Source organism: Helicoverpa zea, chromosome 21, assembly GCF_022581195.2.
Source record: "Helicoverpa zea isolate HzStark_Cry1AcR chromosome 21, ilHelZeax1.1, whole genome shotgun sequence".
Taxonomy (NCBI): Eukaryota; Metazoa; Arthropoda; class Insecta; order Lepidoptera; family Noctuidae; genus Helicoverpa; species Helicoverpa zea.
Window position 1 is genome coordinate 10951813 of NC_061472.1, and position 15428 is coordinate 10967240.

A 15428-nucleotide genomic window follows, 5' to 3' on the forward strand; every position below is an offset into this window, starting at 1 on the left:
CTAACCTAACCTAACCTAACCTAACCTAACCTAACCTAACCTAACCTAACCTAACCTAACCTAACCTAACCTAACCTAACCTAACCTAACCTAACCTAACCTAACCTAACCTAACCTAACCTAACCTAACCTAACCTAACCTAACCTAACCTAACCTAACCTAACCTAACCTAACCTAACCTAACCTAACCTAACCTAACCTAACCTAACCTAACCTAACCTAACCTAACCTAACCTAACCTAACCTAACCTAACCTAACCTAACCTAACCTAACCTAACCTAACCTAACCTAACCTAACCTAACCTAACCTAACCTAACCTAACCTAACCTAACCTAACCTAACCTAACCTAACCTAACCTAACCTAACCTAACCTAACCTAACCTAACCTAACCTAACCTAACCTAACCTAACCTAACCTAACCTAACCTAACCTAACCTAACCTAACCTAACCTAACCTAACCTAACCTAACCTAACCTAACCTAACCTAACCTAACCTAACCTAACCTAACCTAACCTAACCTAACCTAACCTAACCTAACCTAACCTAACCTAACCTAACCTAACCTAACCTAACCTAACCTAACCTAACCTAACCTAACCTAACCTAACCTAACCTAACCTAACCTAACCTAACCTAACCTAACCTAACCTAACCTAACCTAACCTAACCTAACCTAACCTAACCTAACCTAACCTAACCTAACCTAACCTAACCTAACCTAACCTAACCTAACCTAACCTAACCTAACCTAACCTAACCTAACCTAACCTAACCTAACCTAACCTAACCTAACCTAACCTAACCTAACCTAACCTAACCTAACCTAACCTAACCTAACCTAACCTAACCTAACCTAACCTAACCTAACCTAACCTAACCTAACCTAACCTAACCTAACCTAACCTAACCTAACCTAACCTAACCTAACCTAACCTAACCTAACCTAACCTAACCTAACCTAACCTAACCTAACCTAACCTAACCTAACCTAACCTAACCTAACCTAACCTAACCTAACCTAACCTAACCTAACCTAACCTAACCTAACCTAACCTAACCTAACCTAACCTAACCTAACCTAACCTAACCTAACCTAACCTAACCTAACCTAACCTAACCTAACCTAACCTAACCTAACCTAACCTAACCTAACCTAACCTAACCTAACCTAACCTAACCTAACCTAACCTAACCTAACCTAACCTAACCTAACCTAACCTAACCTAACCTAACCTAACCTAACCTAACCTAACCTAACCTAACCTAACCTAACCTAACCTAACCTAACCTAACCTAACCTAACCTAACCTAACCTAACCTAACCTAACCTAACCTAACCTAACCTAACCTAACCTAACCTAACCTAACCTAACCTAACCTAACCTAACCTAACCTAACCTAACCTAACCTAACCTAACCTAACCTAACCTAACCTAACCTAACCTAACCTAACCTAACCTAACCTAACCTAACCTAACCTAACCTAACCTAACCTAACCTAACCTAACCTAACCTAACCTAACCTAACCTAACCTAACCTAACCTAACCTAACCTAACCTAACCTAACCTAACCTAACCTAACCTAACCTAACCTAACCTAACCTAACCTAACCTAACCTAACCTAACCTAACCTAACCTAACCTAACCTAACCTAACCTAACCTAACCTAACCTAACCTAACCTAACCTAACCTAACCTAACCTAACCTAACCTAACCTAACCTAACCTAACCTAACCTAACCTAACCTAACCTAACCTAACCTAACCTAACCTAACCTAACCTAACCTAACCTAACCTAACCTAACCTAACCTAACCTAACCTAACCTAACCTAACCTAACCTAACCTAACCTAACCTAACCTAACCTAACCTAACCTAACCTAACCTAACCTAACCTAACCTAACCTAACCTAACCTAACCTAACCTAACCTAACCTAACCTAACCTAACCTAACCTAACCTAACCTAACCTAACCTAACCTAACCTAACCTAACCTAACCTAACCTAACCGATAACTTTTTCAAAAGGAGACCGATTTTGATGCGGTTTTTTGCGTATAATAGCTACAACAGGCTTGTAAGCACGCGATAACCCTTCAAACGCGACATCGAAGCGGTGTGACCCGATTTTTTGACACCCCCGCCCTTCTCGACCTGTAAAAAACACAAAATTAATTATCTATCAAAATTCTGACTAGATTTTTTCATTGTAAAAATTTTATTAAATACTTACCACTCCGACCTGTCTTCCTGACTGCATTTTGCACGATTTTGGGTAGGTTTGGACGTCGAAATTAAATATTTTCTATTAAAAAACACTAAATTTTACAGTTTTTCGACCAAAATTTTCAAAATTTCTAGGAAAGCCTATTCTAGTTTCTGGACAGCTGGCTAGGGCTCGCCGAGACGCGTCTTTTGACGTATCGCACGTCCCTCTACGCCACACCAAACGTCAAAAAATTCGCACTTTACCCGTTTCCATACAAACAGTAGACGGCCAAAATCCACCTAAGCCCCTATAAAAAAGGGCACGCCACCATCGTGGCGGTAAGTCCCCTCTTTGAGGAGTGGCTCGGGAGGAGTCACGGCGCCCTCACGTACCGCATGACGCAGGTCCTCACCGGACACGGTTGTTTCGGGAGGTACCTGCACCGCATCGGTCGTGAGGAGGCGCCCGGGTGTCACCATTGTGCGGACAGCCCCGAGGACACGGTGGACCACACAGTCCAGGTGTGCCCCGCATGGGAAGGGCACCGCCGGGTCCTCGTCGAGGCTTTGGGCGGCGGCGACCTCTCGCGTCCGGCCCTGGTTCAGGCCATGGTCCGGGGCGAGAGGGAATGGGATGCCGTCGCCTCCTTCTGCGAAGCGGTCATGCTCGAGAAGGAGGAGGCGGAACGCCAGAGAGTCCGCACCTCTCATCCCGGCCGCCGCGCTGGACCAGGTAGACACCATGGGCGCCGGGTGTCGCGAGATGACTCCCGGCCACCGTAGGCGTGGGTCTGTGGGCGGTGAGTTCGGGTGGCTCATCGTCCCTCTGTCTTCCTAGACGACAGACCCGTGTCGACGGCGCGCGTTGTTCCACGCGCTCCTCAAAGAGACGTCAGCAACCCCAGCGGGGCCCAGCAGGGCCAAGGCCTGCCGGGGCTGCGGGTTGTTCGAAAGAGATACCGCGGCCCTGGTACATAAAAGGCCTATGACGGAACACGACGATTTTAGTCAGTAAGAGTCTGACACTCCCTCACCGCTGCTAACCCACAGCGGGAGGGGTCATTTGATGATTTTACGTCGATAAAAAAAAAAAAAAAAAAAAAAAAAAAAAAAAAAAAGCCCCTATAAAAACACTAGTACTCCTGATAACTTTTTCAAAAGGAGACCGATTTTGATGCGGTTTTTTGCGTATAATAGCTACAACAGGCTTGTAAGCACGCGATAACCCTTCAAACGCGACATCGAAGCGGTGTGACCCGATTTTTTGACACCCCCACCCTTCTCGACCTGTAAAAAACACAAAATTAATTATCTATCAAAATTCTGACTAGATTTTTTCATTGTAAAAATTTTATTAAATACTTACCACTCCGACCTGTCTTCCTGACTGCATTTTGCACGATTTTGGGTAGGTTTGGACGTCGAAATTAAATATTTTCTATTAAAAAACACTAAATTTTACAGTTTTTCGACCAAAATTTTCAAAATTTCTAGGAAAGCCTATTCTAGTTTCTGGACAGCTGGCTAGGGCTCGCCGAGACGCGTCTTTTGACGTATCGCACGTCCCTCTACGCCGCACCAAACGTCAAAAAATGCCCCACCCACTCGCCCTTTAGTCGCAATTCAGAGTATTAAAAATTTACTATAGGAAAGGGTGTGACTTTGGGACCAAATCTTTGAAAATTATTTTTTGACGGATTTGGTATCCCAGTAGTCTCCTGACTCAGATAACATAAAATTCGCTTCAATCTAGGCTCTTTTACTCAAATCAAGCGGTTTTTAGCGTAGGTTGAAGTACCGTTTTATCCAAGAAAAGTTATCAAAACATTTTTGACCAATCAGTTGACCGGGGCGAAGTCCCCAACATAAGTTATCTTTTCTCACGCAGTGTAACGTGTCTATTGACCGCTGCACTTAGATTTTATTCTAAAAATTTGAACCCACAGCTTTTTTGGCTGCCCTTATCTACTCTAGTCAACTGTGACCGAAACTTTAATTCGTACTTTTTATCTATGCCTATTTATTTAATTATTTTATTTTCTAATATATTTGACTGTTTTAACAAACTATTTTAAAACCTATACAATCACCACAAAACATTATTAGATCTTTTGATCCGTTTTGATTTTACTTTTGAAACTGTTGACAGCACCTTCCAGCCCTATACACTGGACGGTGCATTGCACAAGGACGAGCACGCGACGGCAATTAGCTTCGTGAAGTATCCACAGGCTAACCAGGGCCCTTTGGACCCTTCTTCCTAGCAAGAAGAGTAGCCCTGCTAAGGTGCCCACACAGCTAGCTGCTCGGACGCCGCCATCCATCTCAAAAAATTGTCTTTTTGTCCTTCGCCAGCAAACAAAACTCGAATAATGTTTGGAATCCGAACGCCCGTTAACAGGAAGACTGCTCCTCCAGCCCAAGATGCTTCTCCTGGCATTTCTTCAAATGTGAGTCCGGCTCAGCCGACAAACACAAACGTCAGGAGGAGCATCGAGGTGTTGGAGTCCAGCCAAACCCCCTTGCCCAGCTCGGCACCTGCCGCCCCAGTGAAACCTAAAAAGATCACAACACTAAAGAGCGTGTCACCAGCTCCAGAGAAACCCGCTGGGGCGGCAGAGGCCCCAAAACCCCCAGCCTCCGTCAGCAGGGTGCAAGAAGCCAGAAATTTGGTGACTAAGGCCAAGATTGCTCTTGGCCAAAGCCGGAACCTCCGGACCGACATCAAGGAGGATGTCACCCTGGCCATTGACACCCTCTATCGCATGGTGAGGGATGGGGAAGCGGACAAGGGGAGGGGCCTTATATCCTCAAAAAAGGAGCAGCCAGCCACTGTCGATGCGGAGCCACCGGAACGCTGCAGTCAAGAGTACTCCCAGCTGCTCTCCTCACTGGCGGACCACAGTAGGCTTGTGAAGGAGAACGCCGAAAAAATGGAGGAACTCCAACAAAGTCTGTCCAAACACACGACAGCGTTGGACGCGACCACATACGCGGGGGTGTTGGCGGCACCAAAGCCGCTCGCAGCATCACCGCGACCAACACTACACTCGGTTGTGGTCGCCTCCAACGATAAACAAGAAACTGGCGAGCAGGTGCTGGATAAAATCCGCACTGCTATTAACGCCAAAGAAGGTGGTTACCGCATTGACAGGGTCAGGAAGGCCAAGGACAGCAAGGTCGTCATCAGCTGCAGGGACGAGGAGGAGCGGAGCAGGGTCCGGGAAAAGCTTAGGTCGGCCGGTCAACAGCTGACCGTCCAGGACGCAGCAAACCTAGACCCGCTCATTATCCTCAGGGACGTCCTCAGCTACAACACCGACGAGGACGTCACGAAAGCCCTGAGGACGCAGAACACCAAGCTCTTCGCCGACCTTGCGGCTGAGGATGACCGCGTCATAATAAAATATAGAAAAAGGGCTCGGAACCAGCTGATGTGCCACATTGTTGCGAGAGTCTCCCCCACCCTCTGGAGCAGATTGACGGGGGCGTCTGGCGTGTATATAGACATGCAGCGGATCAGGGTGGAAGACCAATCTCCCCTGGTTCAATGCTCCCTATGCTTAGGATATGGGCACGGCAGACGCCTTTGCACAGAAAAAGAAGAAGCCTGCAGCCACTGCGGTGGCCCTCATTTACGCAATTCTTGCCCAGAAGCGAAAGCCAATGCGCCCCCAACCTGTTGTAACTGCACTAGAGCCGGGCTGGAGGGAACGACGCATAATGCGTTCAGCCCGGACTGCCCGGTGAGACGCAGATGGGACGCATTGGCCAGGTCAAAAATCGGATACTGCTGAGGGCGCCGCAGTGGACACCAGGTCATACAAAGTTCTGCAGGCCAACCTTCAGAGAAAGCAGCTGGCGACCGCCGAGCTGCTTGAGGCCGCTTCACGGTCGAAGGCGTCTTTCGCTCTCATCCAAGAGCCTTACGTGGGCTCTGTCCGGAGAATGCGGAGCTACCGGGGGGCGCGGATCTACCAGGCTTCGGAGGAGGGAGAGGGCACTGTAAAAGCTGCCATTGTAGTGTTCGACCACGACCTCGACGTCATACAGTGCCCAGAACTCACCACCCATAACATCGTCGTGGTGAGGATCCGGACCCAAGCCTGGGAAATCGCAGCAGCATCGGTGTACTTCGAACCGGACAAGCCCATGGACTCGTACCTGGAGCACCTCAGAGCGGTCAGGCGGAAGCTGGGAAGTCGCCACCTTCTCATCGGAGGCGACTTTAACGCGAAAAGCTCATGGTGGGGGAGCCTTACGGAGGACAGCAGGGGGGAGGAGCTATGCTCCACACTGGACGAGCTGGAGTTGCAGGTACTCAACAGCGGCACCCTGCCCACTTTTGACACCATCCGAGGGGGCAGGAGATACTGCAGTCACGTCGACGTGACGGCATGCTCGGTGGATCTTCTCTGCCTGGTTGAAGGCTGGGAGGTAGACGAGGGACTGACGAGCTCGGACCATAACGGCAAAAAATTTAGGATAAACTTGCAAAAATCTTTAGGCACAGCAATAAAATCAACTACTAGGACGTTTAATACCAAAAAAGCAAACTGGGTCCAGTTTCGTGAGAAACTGGCCCAGCTTAAAATAGAAGAAAATATAAATCAGTCAAAATTTGAAGAAATTGAAAATAGTCAAAATTTAGAAATAACCATAAATAAATATTTAGAACTAATAGAAAAGTCATGTCAGGAAACTATACCGAAAAAGAAAAACTCGGAAAAAATTACCTTGCCGTGGTGGTCCCAGGAGCTCGAAAGCCTGAAGAAGGAGGTCACCACCAGGAAGAGAAGAGTCCGCTGCGCCGCTCCAGTCCGAAGGCAGATCGTCGTCGAAGAGTACCTGCAACACAAAGATAAATATGAAACAGAAGCCATGATAGCCCAAACGAGGAGCTGGACGGAGTTCTGCACAAAGCAGGATAGGGAGGGGATGTGGGAGGGCATTTACAGGGTGATAGGGCGTACCGCAACACGGCACGAAGACGCAACCCTAATTAGAAGTGGTGTATATCTGACTCCGGCAGAATCCGCATCGCACCTGGCTGAGACCTTTTATCCGCAGGACCTGGAAGAAGAGGACACTGAAGAACAAAAGGACATCCGACGTTTAGCCATGCGGGTAAACGACCCGGATCATGATGAAGAACATGACCCGCCTTTTACTCCGCATGAGCTCATAACAGCAGTGTCCTCCTTTAACCCTAAGAAGGCGCCAGGCGCGGACGGTCTCACCGCGGACATCTGTCGCCAGGCAATTCTCCAGGACCCCGGGGCGTTCCTTGCCCTGGCCAACAAATGCCTCAGTCTGGGGCACTTCCCCAAGAAGTGGAAAGAAGCCACAGTTGTGGTTCTGAGGAAGCCGGGCAAGGACAACTACACAAACGCCAAATCGTATAGGCCGATCGGGCTCCTGCCCGTGTTAGGAAAGGTCCTGGAGAAGATGGCTGTCACGAGGCTCCAGTGGCACCTAGTACCGAGGCTGAGTACCCGCCAGTACGGCTTCATGCCCCAGAGGAGCACCGAGGACGCCCTCTATAATCTAGTGAACCAAATAAAGGTTGAAATAAAAAACAAAAAGTTGGTCACCATCGTCTCGCTAGATATAGAGGGCGCCTTCGACAGCGCCTGGTGGCCAGCCATAAAGGTCAGACTGGCGGAGGAAAAGTGTCCGGTCAACATCAGGCGGCTACTTGACAGCTACCTTGGCGACAGATGTGTGCGACTAAGGTATGCCGGAGTCGAACATTTTAGAAACACACAAAAGGGTTGCGTCCAAGGCTCGATCAGCGGGCCGATACTGTGGAATGTCCTCCTAGATCCCCTTCTCAAGAACCTACATGACCGCGGGGTTGTGTGCCAGGCGTTCGCAGATGACGTGGTTCTGCTGTTTGCCAGGGATACTGCGCTGGAGGTGCAGCGACATGCCAATGCCGCCCTCGAATTCGTTCGGGAGTGGGGTGTCAGAAACAAACTCAAGTTCGCGCCACACAAGACTTGCGCAATGCTGCTGACAAACAAGCTAAAGCATGACACCCCACTTCTGCGCATGGGCGGGGTCGACATTGGCATGTCTCGCGAAATAAAGATCTTGGGCCTGACTATAGACGATAAGCTGACCTTTAACACCCACGTCGCCAACGTCTGTAGGAAGGCCCTAAATATCGCGAAGCAACTCCAACGAGCTGCAAAAATAAGCTGGGGACTGCACCCCGACGTCATCCGCACAATCTATACGGCAACAGTGGAGCCCGTCATTCTTTATGCTGCGGCCGCATGGTCGCCCGCCGCTCAAAAAATTTGTGTCCGCAAGCTCCTAAACACCGTCCAGCGGGGCTTCGCACAGAAGATCTGCAAATCCTACCGCACCGTCTCCCTAAACTCGGCCCTACTACTCGCCGGGTGGATGTCACCTTTGGACCTACGCGTCAAGGAAGCAGCCGGCCTATATGAGGCTCGCAAAGGGTCAACCCGGCTAGTGCTACGAGACCGGGAGGTCGAGCGGGTGGTTGGATTTGCAGAGCTTCCACACCCCGCCTTGCGTATGGACCTGAACTTCAGGTGTCTTGATGACCGAAGCCTGGTAGACCAACACAACGTGCAGTCGCTCAGAATTTTCACAGACGGCAGCAAGTTCCAGGGCAAAGTCGGTGCTGCGTTGTCCATATGGGACAACCAGACCGAACTGCGGAGCCGAAAACTGAGCTTGCCAGCGTACTGCACAGTCTACCAGGCTGAACTTCTGGCCATATGCAGGGCCACTAGCGAAGCCCTGAACAGCGGAGCGGAGAGCTGCGGCATTTATAGTGACTCACGGGCGGCCTTGCAGACTGTAACCAATCCCGGGTCTATGCACTCCCTCGCAATCGAGGCGCGCCGAAACCTCAGCGTGGCCTTGACCCGTGGCAAAGCTGTGACCTTGTTCTGGATCAAGGCCCATGCCGGCATCGATGGCAATGAGCGCGCCGACGAGCTAGCAAAAGAAGCAGCACTCTCGAGCCGGAGGAAGCCTGACTATGACCGGTGCCCGGTCTCATTCGTCAGGAGTGAACTTCGTGGAGACTCTCTTGACGAATGGAACCGGAGATACAAAACGGGCGAGACGGCCTCCGTCACGAGAGTGTTCTTCCCGGACGCGAGGGAGGCATATCGTCTGGTGCGAAAAATACAGCCGCAGGGAATCTTAACTAACATCTTTACAGGCCATGGGGGGTTCTCCCAATACCTGCACCGCTTCAAGTGTCGGGAGAGCCCGTCATGCGTCTGCGACCCTGCGGTTGAGGAATCCGTTCAGCACATTCTATTTCAGTGCCCTATATTCGAGGGAAAACGATTTGACCTCGCCCAAAGACTCGAGACAGATGTGGCAGCCAGTAGAGCCTACGAGCTCATCGCAAATAAAAAATTAAGAGGCGATTTTCTTACGTTTGCTGAACAAATTTGCAAAACTGTCGTGGACAGAAACGCTTCGGATTAATCCGGAGCGTCTTTGTCCACAGCAAAGAAAATAAAAAATCAAAAAAGACAAACAAAGTCTCTGATTCCGTCAGAGGAACTTTAGCGGTACCCATGATGGCGGGTGCAATTTATAAAAAAAAAAAAAAAAAAAAAAAACCTAACCTAACCTAACCTAACCTAACCTAACTAAGCAACCCAACATAGTAAAACCTAACATTTCACGGTTTCGCTACGCAAGGTTGCTCAATGTTAGGTTTCGCTACGTTAGGTTGCTCAGTGTTAGGTTTCACTATGTTGGGTTGCTCAAACCTTTGTTTGACTACGTTAGATTGCTGGAAATTAGGTTTCGATACTATGTTGGGTTGCTCAAAACTAGGTTTCACTGGGCTAAGTTTCGCTACGTTAGGTTGCTCAATGTTAGGTTTCGCTACGTTAGGGTTCACAATGTTAGGTTTAATATGTTGGGTTGCTCAAAATTAGGTTTCGCTACGTTAGGTTGCTCAATGTAAGGTTTCGATACGTAAGGTTGCTCAATGTTAGGTTTCACTGGGTTTTGTTACTCAAAGTTGTGTTCGAATATTGTATTTTGCACAGTATTAAATTGCTGGAAGTCCATAACTTTGCATTATCTTTGGTTTCAGGACGTTAGATCTTACTTCTTTAGGTTCCAGTAGGAGAAGGTCAGGTTTTAGATGTCATTAATTTGTTCTTAAGAAGATAAGACCACGGTAGAGAACCGCATATTGCGTTTATGTATTTAACATTATGTTTAACTTCATCTTACTTTTGAAAACTTATGTGTCGTAAAATTGAGTTATTTTCACTCTATCGTTAATTTGTGATAGATACATATTATATTATGTGATAAAACATTGCAACACAGTGCTTTCTTATCGGGCCTATGGAGTGCGACTTTTGTGTACCAATTTCGGCAAACCAAACGTTATTCTGTGTGTATTTTTGTCACTTCTAGGTAAAATCAGTTTTTCGACCAAAACTTTAAAATTGTGCTATACTTTCCTATAATACATATACCACTGGATAGCTCTCGCCGAGACGCTTTTTTTGACACCACTCACGTTGCGATATCTTTTACGAAACGTCAAAAAATGTTGCACTCGAGTGCAAAGATTTTTCACCTTGTGCTCTTTTGATACCCTCGCTATGATAGCGAGGCTATCCCTCAGGATTCTAATTATTGAAACAAGCGCTACGCTCGTGTTTCAATTTTAGAATCCTTCGCTTGCTCGGTCATCAAAATTGAGCCCGCGGTTAAAAAGCAACTTTGCACTCTTGTATAACAAATAACTATTTTATACTAGTGTAGAACTGAGTGGATACTTTTCCTTATTCAAAAATATAGCAAATAAACCATTAGGTCGTTTTCCACAAAAACAAAAAATTTAGTACCTAATAGTTTTAATTTTTGTTGTAAATATGTCTTATCTATCAATTAATGCTCTCTGATTTCCTTCAGGTACTTATTTCCTAATTTGCAAATAAATGAAACTTCTATAGTATCTTACCAATATTATAAAGCTGAAGAGTTTGTTTGTTTGTTTGCTTGAACGCGCTAATCTCAGGAACTACTGTTCCGATTTGAAAAATTCTTTCAGTGTTAGATAGCAAAGGACAATGCTCATGAAGTATGTGAAAAAAACCCAGGCCCGGCGCAAAAGAAATGTAACTCAAAATATAGGTAAAAATAAGAAATTAAATATTACATAGGGGGCATTATCGAAATCAGTGGCTATATGTGTGAAATTGCTATTCGAATTTGAACATCTGCGGTACATTGCTACTCAAGATTTTAGAGGTAACATAATGTATTAGTAAAAGGAACAGCAAACAGATACAGTTGTGGTTTAAGAGTGTACATAATGACATGTTTATAGCAACTTCTCCACTATTCTACCTACTTTTACAAGATAATAGGATGATAGAACTAAAACAGGATATGAATGTACTTTTCATTTTAATAATAACGCTTAAAAGTCATCGATTCTTTATTTCTAACACGACGAGATCCAAAAATGTTGCGGGATGCGCGAACTGTTCCTCATGTCTAGCCCACCCTAAGTAATGTAAAACGCTCATGACGCGATGACGTGGGCGCTGCAGCCTGTATTTCGGTATTGATTTATCTTTTTCTAGAAGCTTATTACTTGCCATATTACTTGTTTGTTGTTTCAGATAGCACTTTAATTAAACTATAAGCCCCAGCTGCTCATGTTACCCCTTAAAAAAATCAAATAGCAATTTCATACATTTAGCCATTGATTTCGATGATGCCTCCTATGCAGTATTTCATTACTTATTATTACCTATAATTTGAGTTATTTTTCGTTTGCGCCGGGCTTGGGTTTTTTGAGCATTGTCCTTTATTGAGGAAGGCTAAGGCTACTTTTTCTTCGGGTTCGTGCAAAGGTTCCCACTGGATGCATAATCAAACCAAATCTACTGAAAGTTTAGATAATTAATAGGTTCAATTTAGACATCAGAATTGCATAGCTACAACTAGACTGCTTTTATCTAGATATGAGATTTATTATAGGAAAATTGCTGATTAGATATAAATTAAAGTAATTAGTATGGTTTGCTTCGTCAAAAGATGTGTTTTTTCACTTTACAATAAATAACACAAACAGTTCGGTCTCTGATAAACATTTACAGACTCTGTGACACACAGTTACAACTACCTACCTGTGTACCTTTCACCGGCTTCATAAAGTGCGTGGTTCATTTCTGGGTCTAGGACTCTAGGTATTCGCTTCTACAGAGTGTGTTTACAATCACATTAAATCCTATCGCATATACCTACTTACTTTACGATATTCTATGGCGAATTGTTAAAAAAAATAACCTAATCCATTCGTGGTTCTACCACAGGAGTCATTTTCCGTTTTTATAATTTTCAACATCATGTGTAAAGCAGAGATGAAGTTGGGAGGCAAGACAGCTAAAAAACTTTTTCATCCCACCATCTCGAAAAGAGTAGTTTTACCCTTTGATATTTGAGTGCAAAAGCCGTTTTTATCCTCTAGAGCGGCAAAGTGATTTAAATTTAGAATATCGTGTGCAATACTCCATTTGTGACAATCTTGATAAGACTTTTCAAACAAATACATATTAAACAAATAAAATAGTGCTTAAAATAATTATTCAATTAATTAAGTAATTTTTATTATTGTTTTTACGTATATTTTTAACCTCGTTTCATTTTTAAACTGAGTTTTCAAACAAATGAACTTTAATAGGTACTACTTTTTAATTTGATACTCATATGTGCGCGCCATTTTGTTTTTTTTTTGCATTTAGTAATTTCCTCGATGAGGTGGGATGAAAAGTTACGTGTTGCACTCGAGTGCAAAGATTTTTCACCTTGTGCTCTTTTGATTCCCTCGCTATCGCTCAGGATTCTAATTATTGAAATACTCGCTACGCTCGTGTTTCAATTTTAGAATCCTTCGCTTGCTCGGTCATCAAAATTGAGCACGCGGTTAAAAAGAAACTTTGCACTCTTGTATAACAAATAACTATTTACTTACAAAAAAAATAAACCGGCTTCCAAAAACACTAAAAAGCCAAAATAAAACTAATTTTAAGTGCATCGGCCTAGAAGTTGGTGTCTAATGGATGTTCCTAAGTAAATTTTGCCATTTGTTTTTTTTGGCTTTTAGCCACGTATTCACTGGGAACGCCGTGTAGCGACGGCTTAAGAATACATATGTCGCTACCCCTTCTTCCAGTGGGTGTCGTAGAAGTCGACTAATGGAGTCAAAAATGCACCGAACACCAGTGCGAGAGAAGGAAAACTCGAAAAAAACCCTCTATCAACCCGTCTGGCCAGCGTGATAGCAGTAGGCTAAATACCCCTATGAGCAGCACAAAAAAGCCACGGCCCCTAGTTCCCGGCAGTCCCGCTATTCCCGGTCACGGTGGCGACCGTGGTTACGGCGGGACAGGGGGTGCGAAGAATCTCCGGGTTACGGGAGGCCACCAAACACAACTGACTCTTGCGACGTACAACGGCCGCACGCTACGGCTTGACTCGCATCTGGCGCAACTCGAGGTGGAACTTGGGAAGATTAGGTGGCACATATTAGGGTTATGTGAAGTTCGAAGAGCGGGGGAGGACACCATAACCCTCGAATCAGGTCACCTAATGTACTTCCGAGAGGGAGACCAACAATCCCAAGGTGGCGTTGGGTTTCTGGTTAATAAGTCCCTAGCTGATAACGTTGTGGAGGTGTCTAGTGTGTCGAACAGGGTAGCGTACTTTATCATAAAGCTCACCGACAGGTATAGCCTCAAGGTAGTGCAAGTGTACGCACCGACCTCGACACATTCAGACGATGAAGTGGAGGATATGTTTGATGATATATCAAGGGCCCTCCACTTCACTACAAAGACCCATTACACCGTTGTCATGGGGGACTTTAACGCTAAAGTGGGAGTACAGATTTGTGGCGAATCGGCAGTAGGATCCCATGGATTTGGAAGCAGGAATCATAGGGGGCAAATGCTCGTCAACTTCCTCGAACGCGAGGGGCTCTTTTTGATGAACTCCTTTTTCAAAAAGCAGCCCCAAAGGAAGTGGACGTGGCAAAGCCCCGACACTATGACTAAAAATGAGATTGACTTCATCATGACGAACAAGAAGCACATATTCAGAGACGTCTCCGTGATCAATAGGTTTAATACCGGGAGCGATCACCGACTTGTCCGAGGCTCTCTGAATATCAACTTCAAGGCTGAACGTTTCCGTCTGATGAAGGCCAGGCTCCGACCAACACTGCTCCAAACCATGACAGGATCTGAAACGTTCCAGTCAAATCTGGAGAACTGATTTGCCGCCGTGGAAACCACAACAGACGTTAACCAGAACCATGAATATGTGGTTCGGATTCTCAGGGAGGAAGGTTCGAGATTCTGTAACATGCAGCGTAAGGGCAAGAAATCAAAACTTTCGGAAGAGACGTTAGGGCTTATGAAGAAACGACGTGAAAACCCACCTGTCACTTCGTCAGCTAAGCGGGCTCTAAACCAAGAGATCAACAAGCACGTACGACGCGACCTCCGGTGCTCCAATGCTCTTGCCATTGAAAGAGCAATTGAGCTGAATCGGGGGTCAAAGGTGTTCGTACAATCTCTTGGAAGAAGCCACTTGACGAAGCTGACCACAACAAGTGGAGAAGTCGTTTCTTCGGTGCCGGCAGTCCTTTCGGAAGTTAAAAATTTCTATGGCCGGTTATACGCATCGCATGCATCTCGACCTGATCCCGGAAATGAGGATTCTAGAGCCACATTAACACGCCATTTCACCGAAGACCTGCCAGAAGTCAGCAGTGGCGAAATCGAGATCGCTCTGAGACAGCTCAAAAATGGAAAAGCCCCTGGCGAGGATGGCATTACAACAGAGCTATTAAAAGCAGGAGGAAACCCCTTACTGGGGGAGCTCCAGAAGCTTTTTAATGCCGTCCTGTTTGAAGGGAGAACTCCAGAGGCGTGGAGTAGGAGTGTTGTCGTCCTGTTCTTCAAAAAGGGAGACAAAACCCAGCTGAAGAACTATCGACCCATTTCCCTCCTGAGCCACGTCTATAAGCTGTTCTCAAGAGTGATCACGAACCGACTTGCGCGAAGACTCGACGAATTCCAACCACCGGAGCAGGCTGGGTTTCGGAGCGGATACGGCACCATAGACCACATCCACACAGTTCGGCAGATTATACAGAAGACCGAAAAGC